The sequence below is a fragment of the Lathamus discolor genome, chromosome Z (genome assembly GCF_037157495.1).
Source record: "Lathamus discolor isolate bLatDis1 chromosome Z, bLatDis1.hap1, whole genome shotgun sequence".
NCBI lineage: Eukaryota > Metazoa > Chordata > Aves > Psittaciformes > Psittacidae > Lathamus > Lathamus discolor.
In genome coordinates, this window is record NC_088909.1 from 6,212,621 (window position 1) to 6,232,421 (window position 19,801).

A 19,801-nucleotide genomic window follows, 5' to 3' on the forward strand; every position below is an offset into this window, starting at 1 on the left:
AATAGAAGCATTATTGCTCTTCTACCAAACAGCTATTGAAGCCTAAAGTAGAAAGATCCCCCGCTTCACTTACACGATTCAACATGTGAGTTAACAATCACAGAAACATACCATAAGCTCTCGTTCAGACACACACACCAAATGCATGACTGTTTCTTTCTGATTGCAGGCACTACAGGAGCTAAATATTGATGGTGTCCCGTACCACGTACAGAACTGGACCACTTGTTACTGTTTGCGTAATAAGAGTAGTTTTGATACTTCTTTTTATTGAAAAGCCAGACTGGTTTGGACTAAAAGTCAGAAAGACTCACTGCAAGTAAACAAGTGAACATGGACACAGAAAAAAAACGCTACTTAATCTATCCAGAAACCTGCATATTTAGTTTTACTTTATTACAGTATTTTACAGAAACAAACCCTTCTTATCTGAAGATCAGTCTACAACTCTTAACTCCCTTTGCAATAACACAAAGAGAGGAAAAACTGTACTAAAGGCAAACTACAAATGTACATGCTAGTAAAGAACATCACAGATAAGCACTGGTGAATCAATACTCTGTTAAAACTTCACCTACATGCCACAGGAGGTACTTCCCAGGCTCATGAGTATAGCCAAGAAGCGCCATTCAAAGTTTGACTCATCAATTTCTAACTTTCTCTGTGCTTTCAGCACTGCAAAATGACCACTGCATCTCCTGCAGTTAGCTCTGCCTTTGGATGCACTTAGGACATCACCTCACCCAAGCTCAGCACCACCAGTACGCACGTCCACCACCAACACATCAGTTCGGTACCACAGAGCTAACAAATTACAATCAACGCATGGCTCTTCGGGCATTGCTCCGCGACGCAGAGCAACGCAGGGCAGTGGAACCGCACCAGGAAGGCTGGCTGCCCACCTGCCACGGCCTGGAGGCCCCACGCTGGGGCCCTCACCATGAGCACGGCACAGGGCTGCTGTCAAGCACAAGCTGAACTTTTCCTTCCTTTTTCTATGGCAGCCTGGCCGGCGGCGGAGAGCAGCCACAAGGCGCGCGGTGGCAGCGTCCCCTCAAGGAGCCCCTGTCCCGTTCAGGCCAGCGCCGGGCAGCCCGGCACGGCCCTCCCTCGCACCTGCCGCGCTGCCCGCCCATGCCTCACGCCTCGCCTCCACTCGCACGACCCTCTCCTCGCCCGCACCGAGCGACACCTGCGCGGGATGCGGCTGCTCCGCCCCGCCCGCTGCCCCACGCGCGGGGACCGCCCTCACCTGCCCCCGCCGGTGCCGGTGCCGCTGCCTCCGCGTCCCGCCGCGCTCCCGGGGCTCCCGCTTCTGCTTCGGCAGCAACCGGGAAGGGGCGGGGTCACGTGACCCCCGGCGGCCACCTCCTGTCGCGCGGGGCTGGCTGGGCGCTCGGTGCCGGTTTCCCTCAGCCGGGGCCGGCCCGGCTCTTCCCCCCCGTCAGCGGCCCCGGGCTCTTCGCCCCCCTTTCTCCACCCGGCCCGTGCGGGTGTCGAAGCGAGCTCCCCGCTGCCACTGTCCCCTCCGGGCCCCGCAGCCGCCGTGAGGAGGGAGGGAGGGAGGGAGAGCCGCGCTGTGCCCCCTCCTGCCATGGCGGGCAGCGCGGTGCTGCCCCGCCGCTTGGAAGTTCAGCTCACGCGGAGGGGAAAGGTCTCTAGCACGGCCGGGGATTGCTAAATATTGAACGGAACTTTGAGAGAGCGAGCTTAGGAAAAGGCTTTAGAACTCTCACTGGAGGTGGGGTTTTCAAGTCAGAGTTTACTCACTGTAGTGGATCGCTTAGAAAGGGCTATATAACACAACCACTTCAGCTTACAATCGGCAGTACTAAAAGTGTTTACAGGTTAGGATTCAAAACAGCAGTGGCAACACATACACTGTTTTGAGGTCAAGCCCCAGTAGTGCTGTAGAATTTGAGGTATTGGGGTTTGTCCCAGACCAGTGTGATAAACCTGGGGAAAATTCCTGTGTTCACAGGCAGAAAACGGGAAGAGTCACGACAATTCATAGAATCATGGGGTACTTAGGGTTGGAAAGGACCTTAAGATCATCCAGTCCCAACCCTTCTGCCATGGGCAGGGACACCTCACACTAAACCATGGCACCCAAGGCTCTGTCCAGCCTGGCCTTGAACACTGCCAGGGATGGAGCATTCACACCCTCCCTAGGCAACCCATTCCAGTGCCTCACCACCCTTACAGTAAAGAACTTCTTCCTTATATCCAATCTAAACTTCCCCTGTTTAAGTTTTAACCCGTTACCCCTTGTCCTGTCACTGCAGTCCCTGATGAAGAGTCCCTCCCCAGCATCCCTATAGGCCCCCTTCAGATACTGGAAGGCTGCTCTGAGGTCTCCACGCAGCCTTCTCTTCTCCAGGCTGAACAGCCCCAACTTCCTCAGCCTGTCTTCATATGGGAGGTGCTCCAGCCCCTGATCATCCTCGTGGCCCTCCTCTGGACTACAGAGTTCAGGGGGCTACAAAACAAATGCCCAGAAGCCCAAGCTAGGAATGTCACAGTGTTTGTAAGGAACACACTTCCCTGTGCAGAGGAAGCTCCTGGTCATTTCTGCAAGGGCTGCTCCATGTTACAACAGCAGAACCCATGTTCCAGATGTTGGTTCCCAAACACTGTAGTCTGGCAGAGGTAGCTCTTCATCTCCTCTGCTCCCAACACTGGTAGCTGGCACAAAGGAGTGAGAAACATGTGCCTTTTAACAGACAAGAATCTAAGCTACTACGAGGAAATAAATGTTTCCCATCATTTCAGTCAGCTTTATGAATGGTTAAACAGTAGCCAAGCATTATATTTTATAAATATTTACACCCTAGGCATGCAGAAATGACTGAAACTAAATGATACCTGGAATGGGGTAGGGACAAGTTCTGCAAACAAACAACAGCACTATTACCTAGCTACCTAGAAAGATAAAAAGACATCAGTTGCACCGAGCAAAAGCTGTAGGAGCAATTTGGGAAACTCCTCACAAAGCCAAACTAACAAGCCTTTGTCATAGTTAAAAGCACCAGAGAGTTTTACATAAGTATGATTTATCAGAATCAGAATTGAAGAGTACATTCAAAATAAACCACCATGAAAGGAAACAAAGCCTGAAACCCAATACCTGTGAAGGGTGTGGATCATTTTCAATGCAAAATAAAAAGATAACCATTACAATCTCATCATTGTTCGTTATTCCATGAACTGCCTTGCTAAAGACTTCACATTTTTCCACAAGTCAGACCCCTTTTGTAACATGTGACGCAATTACAAACTCACAGAACAACATCTTAACAGGAGACATGATAGTCGAAAAACCAGGAATAGTAAAATATGTATCAGTCACACAAGATGCCTCTCCCATGCTTTGTTTTTACCCTTTCATCTTTAAAGCCTTCAATGTTTCCTGTTGCAGCTGCCTTTGAAAGTACATGAAGGGTGACAGAATGCTAGCACCAAGCAGCCAACTTCCCCAGCTGCAAAAGCGAATACCAAAACATTCATATGGTCGAAGCCACAGAGTACACACTGCACACCATAGAAAGCCAAAGGGTGCGCATGATCGTGGGCATTCTACAAGCAGGAGATAACAGTATCCTCTGAATTCCAGCTGTCAGATCCAAAATTCATCTGGGTACGTTGACAGTGAATCTGAGTTACAGCAAATATCAACCTCAGCAGCCCCTCCTCGTTACGCTTCACTTGGCCAAGTACCAACAGCCTCCTCATATGGCATAGCTTCAGCACAGGAACCACCCTTGAACAACTCACAAGCCACACAGGCATGGAGTTGACTGTCTTTATGATACTAAAGAGACTTTGCTGCAGAAGTGAAGCACTACTGTAAAGTATACCCAGCTTTGGTCTAGACATATTTCCGTGTGGTTGTGCCTCAGTGGTGTCCTGGAAGGAAGACTAAAACCTCCCAACATTTCTTGCACAACACTAGAGTTACCTCAAAATACTCTCTCTTAGAGTCATCAAACAGTCAAAGAGAATTTGTTTATGGAAGAATACCACAGCTGCAGTGGAGATCATAACAGTGAATTGCTGGATGTAACAAAATCTCAGCCATATAGAGATGAAGCAAGCAATCCTTAAAAACAAACCAATAAAATGTTAACTCTTAGAAACACCAGCTGTTACTCAGCACATCCACCACTCCAGAAGTAAGTGTACTCAGACACTCTCTCAATCACAACTGAAGGTTCCAGTTGCTGTCAGAATCAGCAGCTCTGCCATCCAGCTGTCAAACCTCAAAAGCAGGCAGGCAACAGGATTCCCTGTAAAGACTATGGACCTCACAGTCACAGATAATTATCGGGTGATGTGTTCAGTCCTCAGCAAAAAAACCCTGTATACATGTGCTGAGGAGAGGTGTGGGAAAATCAAGTTCTGTGAGTTGGAAGAATCTGGACCCAGCAAAGCCTGTCTGTTTAAAAAGAAGGTTAGCCACTGGAATAAAATCTTCCTTCTTTTTTCTTTTCTTTTTTTTTTTTTTTCCCCCAGTTTAACTTTCTTTTTATCATTTTAAAAGGCTCCTTGAATTGTTAAAAAATATAATCACAATTCATACTATAAGATCTGAAAAGAGAGTCTTTCAGCTGGGAGAACATTTTTTACATTTCAATTATAAATCCCTCAAAAAATTGAATTTATAATCTTAACACTGACACTTTCCTAATTACAGCCTTGGAAACTTCAGCCTTGCCTTATTGTCATGTTTGGTAATGCAGTTTTGATTAATTCCCCTGAAGAATAAAGCAAGGTGTGAACCAGAGTCACAGCTATTGCTATGTGGCCTCATGGATATAATAAATTATGATCACAAAACTGGTGCCACTTCCTCACAGGAGCTAAAAAGAAAATACAGCTTTTGTGTAGAAGGTAGAGGTGGAATAGCTTTATCCCATCAATTGCAAGACATGTTAAAGAGTCATTAGGCAGGGGGAGCAACTATTTTAGAGATTCTTACTGACAGATTATCTAGCACCATCATAGTATTTACAGTCCTTACCGGGATGTACGCTAACTCAGGTAGATTTTCTCATTACAAAATCTAGAAGTTTCGTAGAGAAAGCTTCACTTTCAAGCTTTTCTTTTACGAACTCTTCACATGCAGGACTCTGAAGCAGATTTTACGTTGGTCATCAAACAAAATTGCCTACCACCTCAGGACTAGGTGTCATTCCTGTTTCATATCAGAAAGCAAGTGCCAACTTGTGATAGAAGTCTGTGATCATTCAAGACTAGCTGAAGACAGTTCCTGTAAGTGAAGTGGTATTACCTCGGCAGAGCTGTGTACTACTTCTTGGATGGATGTATGATAGGGCACTCGCACACACATCCACATGAACTGGTTGGCTGCTGGAATCCTAGGGGCCAGTGAATGCAGAGGACATCTTGCTTTTTTTATATCTGTTATTCAAAAACTCATTTGTTTTGTAAAGTTTTTCTCTTGTCAAAGAAAATGAATTTGCCTATGTACAAGACATAGTAATAAGACTAGTCCTGAACTTGAGGTTGCTCATGGTGGCCCAGCAGCCATTGCCCAACTGCCCTATTCCACAGTTGAGATGGCACCAATTGCTGCTGTCTGGAGGGAGGAGGGAAAGGATGCCTCTTCCAGTGATTGTTGTCACTAGTGGAACAGGCCTGTATCATCCCACCACCTCACAGCAATACCTTCAGCTATGCTGGAAAGCCTTGATTGGGCTTTTGTGATCATCTTTAGTGTCTCAAAGGGCCTTCACAGCACAAAGCTGACCTCTGAGAATATTTTCCAGCCATAGCAGCACAACCTCAATAATGACTTTTATGGGGACCCACCTTCAACCACGATCATCTGGTGTGATAGGTCTGACACCCTCAGCCCATCTCAGCATAATGGAGTCCATCCTTCTTGCAAAGTGTATTTCTTGTTAAAAGTGCTCTAGTGTATGCTTGGCTCCATTCTTATCAGAGCTTCATTTTAATCTTGGTAAATTATTGTCACTTAATCATAATATTTAAAGTAAATATTGATTTAAATAAACTGCTTGAGTTGCTAGCAGAAAAGCTGACATGAAGGAAGGGAGGTTGCTCTTTCAAGTGGCTGGCCTGTTGCCTGCTTCAATGTTTGTTTGAATCCTAGAACATTCAGCTACTCAGTTCAATCCCCCTGCCCCTTCTGATTTGCAAGCACTATGTTTAAAACAATTTCTGAGGAGTTACTGCTCTCTGTCCTTGTACACAAATTACAGCACTGTCCTTTCCAATTTCTGTACTAATTTTCATTTCTAGATGTCAAAACAATTAAAAAAAATAGGAACGAAAATCATTATTTCACGTTTTCAAAGGCATGAGGCCCAGAAAGTGAGGAGATTTGCCAGAGATCTCATAGCAATAGAATGCCTTGGGCAGAACATGGCTTCCAGGTTTTATGCTGGTATCCTGACTTAGAAATGGTATTTCCTCATAGCAAAGCGAGCTATTCCAGAAGAAAACTTTTCACTTGTCAGAATTCTTTTTTTTTTTAGGTTTCAGTTGGGCAGAAACTTTGCTCTGTGACTTGGGATGATCAATGGAAACGTAAAAATGCATGTGAGAGCGTCTGAACTCCGTGTCAAGGTGTTTTTTTATACACATACTGACTATTTATTCAGTGTCTTGAGCCGGTTTTGCTGGCTGCACGGAACACCGGTGTATTTAAAGTGCCTGCGGTCACACCTTCAGATGAAATGTAGAATACTACAGCCACTGCATCCACAGAGATAAAATGCCAGCAGCTTGTTACCAGTGCTATCAACAGTGAGAAATTTAATGTTAGCAAGGCCTCAGGAGAACAGGAAAACTGCAGGAGGCTCTGTAGGGAACCAGGAAAACTTTTCTGCTGTGCTTTCTAAGCTAATAGAATTAAAATCTCTACTAAAAACAATATGATTGCAAGTGGGAAACACTGGGGAAAAAGACAGCATTTGACAATAGTTCTGGATGGAGTTAGTTGCAGCTCACCAAGAAAAAGTCCAGCTCTTCCCCCTTGTTACCTTTCAGCCTTTAAATTCTTTCCCACTACAGAGTAGCACCCAGGGTGAGTTTAGGAGAGAAGAGTGCTCTGCTATCATCTTGTTAGCCTCCCACTCTCACTCATTATCCTTGTAAGCTCTGAGAGGCACAAAGAAGGGTAACTTAAGTGAGGCTGGGCACAGCAATGAGCAAGGCCAAACTGGAGCAGTTAGCCACTGCTCTGAACTCATCACAGGGCGCCCTGGAGAGATCTTACAGTGTGCTGCACTGACAAGAACATACACCGAGTACTGGTGCAGTGAGCTGTCTCTCTGGTCATTAGCCATTTTCCTCTGGTTCTGAGGAAGTCTTCTTGACATTGACTTTGCTACTGTGGTGGAAGCTCTCCTGGGACTACTAAACAGACATAACCCAGGACTTTATACATGGCTTTATACAGCCACTTTATACATGGCTGATTGCAGGGATTTATTGTTGTCTAAGGCCTTCCTTCGGGGCACACAGGAAGGGAGGAGAAGTTCCTTCCATCTGTGCTCACTCATGCACAGATCAGCTTTAATCCGACACATGCTGTATCAGAAAAGTTTAGAAAAGCCCTCTAGCTAATCAAAACAGTAGAACTATCTGGGCATGGAGAGAGAACACTGGTCTTAATACAAATAAGCATGTAATCATGTGAAAACACCTGTCAAAATCTCACTAAAATCAAAATACAGTTGAAAAATTAATGATGTACTTGAGTGGTAATTTCTGAATAGGGGTAGAATGAGAAATACTCTTCTGGGATATGCATTGCAGATGCCTGTGCCTTGGAAGAGCATCCATCTGGTGTATCTCTAGGATCAGCATAGTTGTATAGAATGCAAATCGTTATTGCAACTGCTGTTATCTTTATGCGCTGTAGTCATAACTGAATGAGTCACATTAAAGGGTCAAAACCTTCTGTTCTACTTTTTATGATAACATCTTTTTAACATACAGTGTTAGAGATCCTGTGCGTCAACAGATCGAGGTAGGTGTTAGTATTGGGTGAGGTACACAGACCCCAGCATGGAAACCCAATCTTATTAACGTATTTGTTAACGATTTAAAAGAGGGAATAAATGAAGGGGGAGACAATTTAGACAATATATCTACTAATGACTAAAATACTGAATAAATTACATATTTAGTGTAGGCTGGTTAAGTTTTCTAGTCTCTCAGACTGCCTTCTAGCTTGCAGAACAAATCAGAGTAGCTGTGTTAGAGTCTTCTGGGTACTGTCCTCGGGGGCCTGCAGATGGAGAAGACATGATGCTGTAACCTGTGCAAATTCGCTGAGGCCCGTGGTCTGCAGTGATGGTCTCCTGAGAACCATGTAGAGCAAATTTAACTTTGCAGCTTCAGAAGAGCCAATGTTGGCAAAGGACCCTTTTTCAGACATTCAAGCAGATACCAGCCATCACATGACAGGCTCTTCTGCAAATACATGTGTTCACATATAGGCAGAGTCATATTATTTCACTTATGATATTAAAAACTCCATATAAGAAGCCTTTTGCATCTCCCAACAGATTTTGTCCTACGAAATTCAGAAGCTTCGTAACAGGTTTGTGAGTACCAGCTACCAACAGCTCAATCAGTAACGTATGACTGAAAATCTGAACTTACACACTGTATAAGCTGTTTTAAGGATAAACACTAAATCTGAACTTTACCAACAGAGAGAAGAACATGAATAAACAACCAACCTTCTTTCAATGGAAACTGTGTAACGTATCTCTCATTTAACAGGAGACAATATTCAGAATAGAGAACCTAGCAATTGAATTTACAAATGTTTTTTTAGCTTGGTCTCCAAAATGGAATGAATTAAAAACAGCTTGGTTATCTTTAGCTGAGTTCCAGGAACCTATTTGTGTGTGTTTGCAATGATATTAAAAATTTCATACACACGAATTGTTTCTACCACCTTTTTTTCTTTGACTAGACCAGTAACTTTAAGATACCATTCCCTCTTTCAAAGAAAATGCTTTTTCGATTTCATTTATGATTAATAAATTCCTTTTATTCTGGAGGTGAGCTACAAATTACTTTATTAGACAAAAGCTAGAACGCAGAAGGCTCTGCTGAGTAATTTAAACCCAGCTGTCTTCTCTCCAGAACCTTCCTGCCACACATCAAGAAGTATTTAACCCCATTTCTGCAAAGGAGAGCTGCCCTGCTGAGTCCCAAAGGCAGCAGTACAGAGCTTACCTTTAATCCTGTGCAGAATAATGAACGATATACTGCTGAGATTAGCGAGGCAGTATGAAACGAAGGTTTCTTCCTCTTTGTACTCTGATTCCACCTGGGTAAAAGCACACTGTTAAGACCCCTTAAGCATACAGAATCTCTAATCAAGTTTCCAGCCTGGGCCTTTTACTTAATTTAAATTGAAAAAAAATGGCACTTTCTTCTCCTTCACAAGGACAGATTCTGTTATGGTTAGCAGGGGAAAAAAAGAAAAAGGGAAGTCATAAGAAAGAGAGTGGTTGCCATTTCCAACCAGCAAACTCTCTCTTCTTCTGTTGTCTTCATTGGCTGAGCTTTTTTCATGCTTTGTCACTTGCATCACACATTAATAATGCAGTAATATATTAATAATGTCCCCACCTGAGGTCAACACAACAATTGTTACAGTTTCTGGTTTGTCTAGGCAAATTTTGAATTCTTTCCTTTCTGTTTTCTAAACCTGTGGGATGCCTTCTGTTTCTGTTTTTAAACTTTCTTAGTAACCAACCGAGTTTGTAATTTACTTTTTAAACAAACACTAAGAGTCTCATGGACTCTGCTGATTCCAACAGCTGGGCTTTAAGGAAAATGTCTCTTATCTTTAATCCTTAGGGAAACAAACTAAACCAAACACAACAGCAAAACAAAACATGAGAATTGAAAGCGCCCGTTTCTGCTCTATGTATTTATAATATATAAAGCAGCCACACGCTGTCAGGACAACAGTGTGGAAGTGAGGACTTAAAAGTTAGACCAGAAGACAACTCCTGGGTTATTACCTCAGAGGGAAACAGATTAATAGAAGGTTCCCTTTGTCAACAGCTGACAATTTGCACCAATTTTAGGTTCTATTTTAAAAATAATGAGAAAGTTGAAGCCGAGTAATACCAGGTTTGTATTTATTTATACTCAAATGGTAATATTAATTTATAAATCGATCTGTAGATAGATTTATTTATAAATAAACATAATTTTAACAGTTTAAAACAAAATACAAATATTTATATCAAAACTGTTCAAATATGGCAAAACAGAGTTCATTTTGTAAGTTATTTTGTGAAAACAAAACAAAATATGACATCATTTGACCAAAAAGGAAAAAAAAAAAAAGTCAATTTAAAGAATCATGCAGAAATATAACTGGATAAATGGTCCTTTATAGGATCTATTAAGAACAACCATCTCCCTGTACATGACAGGCACCAGCTTCCACTGGTCTGGCAGCACAGATGGAGGTAACACGCAGAGTGTTGACCTGATAACAGAAGTCTTCTGCAGAATGAGGAGACCTTGGCTACTCTTGTGGAAGGAGAGCCTCAGTTACAGAGCAAAGGCAAGAGCTAAAGCTGCTTTTCGATGATTTCTGTAGTCTAATAGCCAGACTGTAGCACTTGGCATTGCAAGAGCAGTATTGTTGCAGAAAGTATGTATTTTTCTAAGAAAATAGCCAAACCAAAGAAGCAGCAGAAGAAAATCCTTGCTAATGCAGAAAAAGAAAAACAAAAGATTTTCAGCCTCCTCCTATAGTGGACATCAGCAAGGTACTTTGATGTCAAGGAGGAAAATGAGTCAGCAGGATCAGAAATGACCAGGGCTGCAGGAACAGATGTCTTCTGCATATGCAGAAGTCGTTGCAATGCTTCTCCATCGTGCATCGCACATACGGTCTGCTCTGTCTTTAGCTTACCTTCTCGTGAAGAGCAGCTTGCTACCCCCAGAAGATGAGAGATAAGGTCAGTGGGAAAGCAAGGTGTTGCTACACTGTGGCTAATTCTTTTAAATATTTTTATCAAAGAGAGGAAATAATGTGTGCAGAGTAGCAGTGGTTCATACTGGGTCAGTCAGGAAGTGTGGGGCTCGGTATTTAAAAGATAATTTTGTGTCTTGTTTATCTCAGGGAACAAAAGCATACAAGAAAACTTATTTTAGCTAAAGAAAAAAAAAAGCAAAGTTTGGGTTCATATAGCTAGCTGAGTTTTCAATGGACATCATGTTTCACACTAAAGAATGTCACTTTAGGTGGAATACACTGCATCTGCATCTGTAATTGTTATAGAAATGCCAAAGAACTAAAATACTTGGGTCATAGCACTGATAACAGCAGAACACAGGACAGGAAAACATTGAGAAATTATTAACTCTCTCCCTACAGGTGAAGAGCAGAGGCATAATTTGTTTAAAGCTGTTTCGTGTACATATAGCGAAAAAAAGCCCTTATAATGAAAAAAGATAGTCACTGTTTCTGCTGTCTTTGCCTGCCTCTTGCTGTCTCTACCCCAACTTGAACCATGTAGATAATAAAGAAGAGGCCTAAGGCATCTGAAAACACAAACCCAAAACTGACATTGTGAATATTGCAAGTAGTGGAAAAGAAGGAATCGGCTGGAGGCATGTCTTTTTAAATTACAAACCAGTTTTTAATCTGGCCTTCCGTGATCATTACTTATTAGCAGTAAACTAGCTGACAGTCTTTACTGCTGTAAATGTTAATGAAAAATTAATGCAACAAAACCACTCAGAAGCTCACAACAATATTTCTTGAGCAGCAGAGTAGGCTGAAATAAATACCCAGAATTCGATCTGCATGTTACACAGGTAGTTACATCTATCTTCTGATGAGGAAGCTGGAAAAAAGTGACAATTAAGCAAAGCATTGTGTGTTTTAAAATTTGTTAATGAAAAATCTACAACTAGTTCTTGTTATGACGAAGAGATAAAGGAAAAGCTCTGTTGTGCCAAAACATTTATGGACACCTTAAAATACATTAAGACTTATCACATTTGATTTACAAAAAAAAAAAACAAAGAGTAATCCATTTGTCAATGATATACTAAAACACTAGAAAAAAAAGAACGTTTTGCAAACAGAAGAAGAATCACCAAGTTTTATGAAAACTTCTGTGATTGTGAAAACCTCCATGATGCTTAAAAAAAAAGTCCACACTCTAATTTCTGTTGAAATATTCAAGAATGTTCAGAATAGTTGAGAGTAGAACTGCCTTGGAAATGCTGTTCTTGCTGACATACCTTTTACAAAGTTTTTTAAACCTTCAAACATCGTGGCTTTGTTTATGTGTGTGCTGAGAACAGATCTGCTGCCTTCCAAGGCATTATCAAAAATGGTGTTTAAGCACTCTATCAAAAATCAGGCTCTGCAGAAAACTTAGGATCAGGTGGAGACAAAACAAGCTGCAGTTGCTCCTCAGAGTGTGCAGAGCTCCTGCATCACACTGGTTTAGCCCTACCTTCTACTGTTCAAAGCAAAGGTGGACGTTTTGGGGATAGGCAGATTCTACTAGCATAATGAAGATTTTTTCTAGTTAGTCTTCCTACAAAGTGGAGAAGACCAGCAGTCTTTCTGGATTTATTTTATGTGAGAAAGACATGGGAGATATGGCTGTACTTGTACAGAAGTGCTAGGTTACTGCAGGATGAGAAGGTGGCCCAGGCAGGGTACAATCCTAGTTGATTTCACAGGAAATGGGTTTTCTTAAGAAATTACAGATATATTTTTAGCAGCTGATTTGCAACATCTTGTTCAAAAAAATACCCTAAAATCCAAAGACAGGCACTCTTTATTTCTGTAGGGTTTGCTTCAGGCCCTTTAGAACAAAGACCATAATAATAATATGGCCAAGGACATAACTGAGTCTGTGGTTTTGCAGCATCAGGTCACACTTCAGACACCACCATCTGATGTGCTGCCATTGTGTGGCCACTGTCAAGCCACTTATATTGAGATGAGAACGGTGCTAGCTCATTTGCTTGTTCATACCGCTACAGGAAGAAGTCAGAACAGAGCTAAGCAAAAGTCTTGCAAAGCATCCAGGGGAAAACAGTGAACTCTATGGAAAGCAACTGGTATTTTCCTTCCTTATTTGTTCTCAAATCGTTTGAGCAAATATGATGGAGGTCTAGATGTCAAAGAGGACAGGGACAGTTCTCGGCAGAAAGAGCTGCATAGGCATTTGGAGACAACAGCAGCACTCACAAAGACTGTAAGCCTTCTTCAAGGGACTCAAACCATCTCACTACAGTGTGGTCTTCCCAGTCCCCTGGCCAGACCCCCTGCATGGATGCAGATGCTCTACACAGCACAGGTTTTGCATGTCGGGGCAGACTTCTTCCTGGGGTCATGGCTGCAGCTGCACTCTTCTCTCCCCAGCTTTAAAACACCTTTGGGTGTCTTTGGTCAAGCCACTTTGTGCCTCAGTTTCCCCAGCTGTAAAACGGAGAAGGCGATATTTCTCTTTGCTGGGATCTGCTTGGAGTACAGGAGGCCGTATTTGCAAATACAGTACTTATCAGCAAGACAACCCTGCAAATGCTAGTATTATCATTGCAAAGACATAGCTATTATGTTACTACTGGAATGGAATCTATGCTAACAAAAATTATGTTTCTCTATTTAGAAACTAAATCTGTGTGAGTGTAGCACTTAAAAAACAATTTGTGATTCTGAGGCCAATATGCCAGCTATACTCATCTGTATTCTTCTTTTCTCAGCCAGCATATGATAGAATCATGTTAGCAAAGAAAGAACGTTTTGAAACAGCAGTTGTTGATGGCAGCTTTAGCATCTTCTATACTAGTTTCCCGAAGGCAAAGGATTATGTAATAAAAAGAAAGTCAATATTACAGCACTGAGGTTTGAAATTAGCGTGATAAATTTAATTTTAAAACAATCCTGCCACTATCATGTACTTACAGATGATAAAACATATCAGAGCAGATGATTTATAGTGTTGCCATTAAGAATATAATACGGGAGAAGAGTGCCAAAGTAATATTCCTATTCATATATATCACGTTACGTTTGTATGTCACTTCTGTTGCATTTCCTCAAGTTGGAAGGCTATTGTGTGGAGACTGTAAGCCTCAGTCACCAAATGTGGTCCAGGTCCAGTTCCACTCCTCCTGCCTAGAGCTCTCATATGGGATAAATCAGCAAACCTCTATGAGCTCCTGGCTACTGTGGTTCCAAGCCAGTGACCCAGAAACACCAGTGAGCATCTTTGCATTATTCACATCCCCAAAGTTTTCATCTCCCAGGAGGTTAAAATATAACCTATGTTATTTGTGAGCACTCTGACACATCTTTTGTTACACAAACCAGGATTCATGCGCTTTCTTTTAGTACCATCAATGTCAGCCTTCCTTTTAATGATAAACTAGTAATGGCTCAGTGACTCCGAACATACCAGGTGTTTCCATCATCAGAACCTATTATGTAGTGCATTTCTATGAGCCATGAAGAAGGCACATCAGTTCACAGGGGGAGAGGAGACATGACTGCTTTTCTTATCACTGGGGACTGCAGAGAGGAAGGAGCAACACAAGCTTCTCTGGCAAATGACTTTGTTTCCATAAGCTGCACTATATGCAGCATTACCTTTGGGCATATGAACAGGACACTGAAATAGAGGTAGTATCCCCATCCTGAGAACAACCCCTCCTCAGCCTCTCATCTTTGCTGTGTCTAATAATCTATTTGTGCTGCTGCTTCTTCTGTGATACCACAATGCCACTCACTGCCTACATCCAGTATTAACAGGCTTTCTGCTCGGGAGTTGTTCAGTGGAAATGTTGCTATTTCAGCAGAAGCGCACAAGTTTCTGTCTTGGCTTCTCGGTGCCTTTCTTCATGCTGGGCACCCACTGCATCTTTTTTGTCTGGTCTCTTTCAAAGGGGAAACATAATTGAGCAGCTAAATCTAACTGCATAAGCAAAGTCACCTCCGGACACCCCAACAGCCACTTGTGCAAGATCTACTCCAGCCCTCTGACAGCTAAGAAAACTTACCACAACTGGAAGAGACACTCTCTTTCCATCTGTGCCACAGCCCTTCATCCATCATAGAAAATGAAACTGCATGACATGACCAAACGCCTTCATCCCACCTTCACCAGTTACATCTGCTCTTCCCAAGGGTGCTGGTTTTTGCACAGACATAGGGTAAACCAGATCAAGGAACTAATCCAGAGTAACACCAGCTGTGTTTTGTTTGCCTGGCATGAAGAAAAGAAGGTTGCCTTTCTTCTGCCTTCCACTTCATACAATTATGCCATTACAATAGCTTTTAGGCCTCAAAATCTTCACTTTCTCAGTTTCTCAGTGATTTTTCCCAGGTTTTAACTCATCCATGCAGGCTAGTTGGTGCCTGGTGATCTCTTTCAAGATAGTTTACAACAAAGATGGATTAAAGATCAACTCAGCTATTAGCTTAGCAGGTTGCTAGCTTTACTTTCTTCCAGAGATAGTCCAGTTTAGCAGCTTATCTTCTAAAATCTGCTCTTGCACATGTGGCCTATATTTGAGTATGGTACGTGTCTCATGATAGGGTAGTTTTACTCCTTTGCACACTATATGTTACTAGCCATTGTACATTCTTCTGTTTTAGTAAATGCTACAAGAACTCACATAGTTGTGCATCATATTGCAAATACTGGGATTTAGCAACAGGGAGGTGAACAGTAAGAAAATCCCTGTGCTAAAATTAAGCTTAAATAAAATGAAAGCAAAGGTCTACTGTTATAACTAGAAATGGATGTGGGGTACTGTACTGAACACATTCAGAGTACCAGAGTTTCGCATAGGTGAGAAGCAAACTGAATTTAGACTTCCTTGACAGTTAGTAAGATCTATAATTTGATACTTTCATTAAATACAGTGTTTACTGGTAACAGCAGGAAGAAGACCATAATGCAAACAAATTTTTACTATTACCATCAGGTTGGAGCATCATTCTTTGCTATCTGTCTAGGGCTCAAGGCTTTGTTAGGTCTTCAGCATAAGTAGTGTTTTCCTAGATGACTTGCTCTTGGGAGGTCTTGCTGATTAGCTTCCTAATAACTTCGGATGGAGAGCATTAGTGAAGATGCTATATAATAAAAAAAACACTTACCAAAGAGCAGACAAGGACTCCCTTGCACAGATTGATAGCTTGGTTTGTTAGGTGGATATTTCAATTTCAAGACCTGTCTTACAGAAGCTCAGATTTATTACTGAACGTGCCGAAGTCCATTGATGATCAATTTTCTGTATTATTACTGTGGAAAGGGTTCCATCAGCACTTGCAAAGCTGGCCATAAGCCTGTTTTAGCATTCACAAATGAAAGATGTCGTATTCAAACCATGCTTTTGAATTTGCAACAGAAGATGCTTATTTTCTTGCCTAGAAGTGCCATGGGAGGGCAGCAGAGATTGTGAACCGGGGACCTGTTCTGCCAGGACTCTGTGTGGACAGGGCTGGGTGGCAGTGACTTGAAGGGTGTCCCTGGCCACCCTTGGCTGCTTTGGTGGCTGCTTCGGTTGCTATTGAAGACAAGCTGCAGGGACTTCCCTACCCTGCACCTGAAGTGTCACGGGATGCAGAGGCTGTGAGGAACTGAGCATGGCATTCAGAGAATAGATGATAAATAAATCTCTACTGGGGCCATAATATTTTAATCTTTTATTGGTTTTTATTTAGTTCTGATGGGAATATCAAGAAGCACGTACAAAGCACAACTCAACCTGGCAAATGTCGCATTCCTGAGCTGAAACATAAGCACAAAAGCAGCTGAAAAGGAAAATAATAAAGTTTGAAAGCCTGTTTCAGAAGAGACGTATGTTCGCATCTCTTTCATCCTGTGTCCACAACTAGTTTCCTTTAGCAGCAAGTTTCTCCAAAGCAGGCACAGAGACTGCAGATTTTCAGCTTCTCAACAATTTATAAACAAATATTTATAAATACATTAAAAGGGAGTAGGATAGTGGGAAACACTGGGTGGTTTACGCAGTGGCAGTGCTACTCTCCCCACATACAATGCAAAGAGCGGAAACAATGCAGAGCAGCCAAAGCCTGCGTGTAACTTTCATGCCTTGAGCAGAAAAAGCTCAACACCGAGATTTTGGCTGCACCTGACCCTGATATGCAGAGTCTCAGTTAACTCTGTTTGACTTGGTCATACTCGGCGACTATTTTATGAAGGAAACGGTGTCATTCATCACCCCGTGAGGCCAAACCACAGCTTCAGTTCTTTCCTTGCTTATTTGTGCAGTTGCCATGAGGTGGAGCCGTCCACCAAATCCCAACCAACGCGACCAAGAGCTTTAACTCTGATTTCTTTCCACTCCAGCAAGGGTGATCCTACACCTGTGGCTGTGTTGGTCTGTCCTGATTACTCTTGGAAAAGACACTTTATCGGGAGGCTGAGAGGGCCAAGTACAATTCAGAGTGGATAAGCGCCAACACAAAGAGGCAGGTACAGGTGCTTTTCTCTAAACTGCCTCTTGACCCTGTAATGATCTTGTCCCCTATAATCCGAAAGCTTCAGATGTTCCTACACGGCTCCAGTGTGCTTCCTTTTACCTCTGTGCCCAAGGACACTATGCATGCTGGCTGCCAGGCTGGATTGCACTGCTCCACCCAGAAGTGACTGCAGGTGTCTTAGGAAGCCAAGCCTGTTCGCAGAAACTGGTGGGACAAAGCATCTCAACATAAGTCTGACGGCAGCACAGACAAGGATTGGGTGGATGTTTGAAACTGGTCCAAGGCAAGCACTGTGATTCGGTTTCATTTGGACCGCTCCACCTTGAAATAGCTATTCTATTCCTGGTATAATTTTCCTGACGGAAATTTGAAAACCTGCAAGATTTTAATTTTGCAGGAACACTATTTTCCACTTAAAAACAAGCATGTTGGAAAAATTCCCAAGAAGCTCTGAATAATGAGGCTGTAATACTGACAGGCGTAAACCCTGTGATTGTATGTCTTTCGATGCCTGGGGTCTATTTAAGCTGTGAATCCCATCTGTTATGCACAAGGAAGGCTCCTGAACATCCTGATAAGAGAGGTGTGATTTTTCTGGAAATACAGCGTACAATAATGTTTTCTAATATTTGGTGTAATAAAGGAAATATTGTCGTCGGTTACCTCACTGATCTGTAACTTTCTGTTGGCAAATCTTTCGCAGTAAGGTTATAATAACATCACTCTTTGGCATCTCTGCCAGATACTCAACTCTTTATTTTCTGTTCTGTCATATAAGCTGAGTAATTTATATGCCTGTTCAATACAAAAGGTGGTTATTATATGTTTGAAGAAAGAGATTTGACAATACCTGCCTTGTAAGAACTACCAGATGAGTCGTAGAGAGGAAAGGCAAAGGAAAATGCTCTAAATCAAAAGGTGATAAGGCAGTTTTCAGATGGAAGATTAGAACATTGTTCACGGTTCCACAAACAAATATGTTGAATTATACACAAAAAGCCACTTTCTCGCATCTGTCCCCTTGTTGCTGCAGTCCTTTTAGGGACATAAATCCCACTGAAGTCAAATCGTGTCTATAAACTGAATTCCAAAATTAATCCATAAGTAGAGTCTGTCATGGAAATGCTTATTATTAGTTTGATTTGTACAAGATGTATAGATATGATTTCAAATAAACATTATGGAAAAAATTACGTCAATTGCAGTTTTGTCTGAATAAGGACTGCACAGTATGAATGCTCTCCCAAAATAACACATCTGCAGTGATCTAAGTGGAGCTAAGCTAGCATTCCCTACACTGTATTTTTACACAGGTAATTTTGTGTGACTGTTTAGCCACATCTCTAAAATGGCATTGACTCCCAAAGCTTTGACAAATGTATAGCAGGAGAGCCCATTGCTCTACCCGGTGAGAAAAAGCAGTGATGGACACTGGCCTGATGCCAGCACTGCTCTTCAATCTATATAAAGATGTGAGTAGATGGATTTCAGCTGAGGGAGTAAAACCACTTCACCAGTTGCAATTGTGCTGAAACGTGCCATACAGGCCAGCAGCCAGGCACACAACTTGAAGAGCTTAAGTAAGGCAAGAAAAGGAGGTGACAGAAAGCCCCTTTGGGTATGGGACTGTGTGCCAACACAGCTGCAAGGGAGCTGTGGAAAGCTCCTGCAGATGACCACGGTAGGTAACCCCAGCCCAGCAAACAGGATTCAGAGCGCAAGGTATTAAGTATGTTGGATGCCAAGAACTGCTCATGCAAACTGCCTTAATCCTGATGAGCAAGGCAAAGGAGAATGCCTGAGCACCGTGGGAAAGAGCAGCTCATCATAGACAGACATGCAACACCATCAGACACTGATCTCCTCCTAAGAGGATCATAGGACAAGCCCACCCTGTTTGTGCTGGTCTGTACTGTCCTGCTTTCCAGGGCAGTGCTGCTCTACCAGCCAGCTCCTGGGCCACCTCCATGGGGATTATCCCATTTTCCCTGTGCCCTGGACCTCACCATGCAGCCCGGTGACCCTCAGCAACTCCAGGGAGCAGGTCTCCTAGGAGGAGCATCCTGCTCCTAGGCAGTACCTGGCTTTTGTGAAATTGCAGAGGGACAGCAGACCAAAACATGGAAAGCGACATGCATCCTCCTTTCATCTTCCCCTTCAGCATTTTCCACTCTGAGGCTGGAAGTCCAGATCCCAATTCAGAGAGTGAAGGAGCTTATCATTAGGTCTGAATTAAAACAGGAAGATTGTTGCCACTGAAGATGGAAGGGGACATTCCCTGTCTTG

The 19,801-nt window shown here is 42.7% G+C and overlaps 1 protein-coding gene across 4 annotated transcripts in view; it reads right to left on the reverse strand.

The window, feature by feature from the left end:
* The window catches only part of PLCG2 (phospholipase C gamma 2), a 73,927-nt gene extending 64,432 nt beyond the window's left edge, over nt 1-9,495 (reverse strand). Inside the window, exon 1 of one of the 4 annotated variants that reach the window (XM_065661164.1) lies at nt 9,244-9,495. The gene's annotated coding sequence lies outside the window, so the exon portion shown is untranslated. Of the gene's footprint in view, nt 1-902; nt 989-1,252; nt 1,371-9,243 lie in introns of those variants that run through there. The other 3 variants (XM_065661163.1, XM_065661165.1, XM_065661166.1) reach the window with 3 other exon arrangements.
* Nucleotides 9,496-19,801: the final 10,306 nt, after the last annotated feature.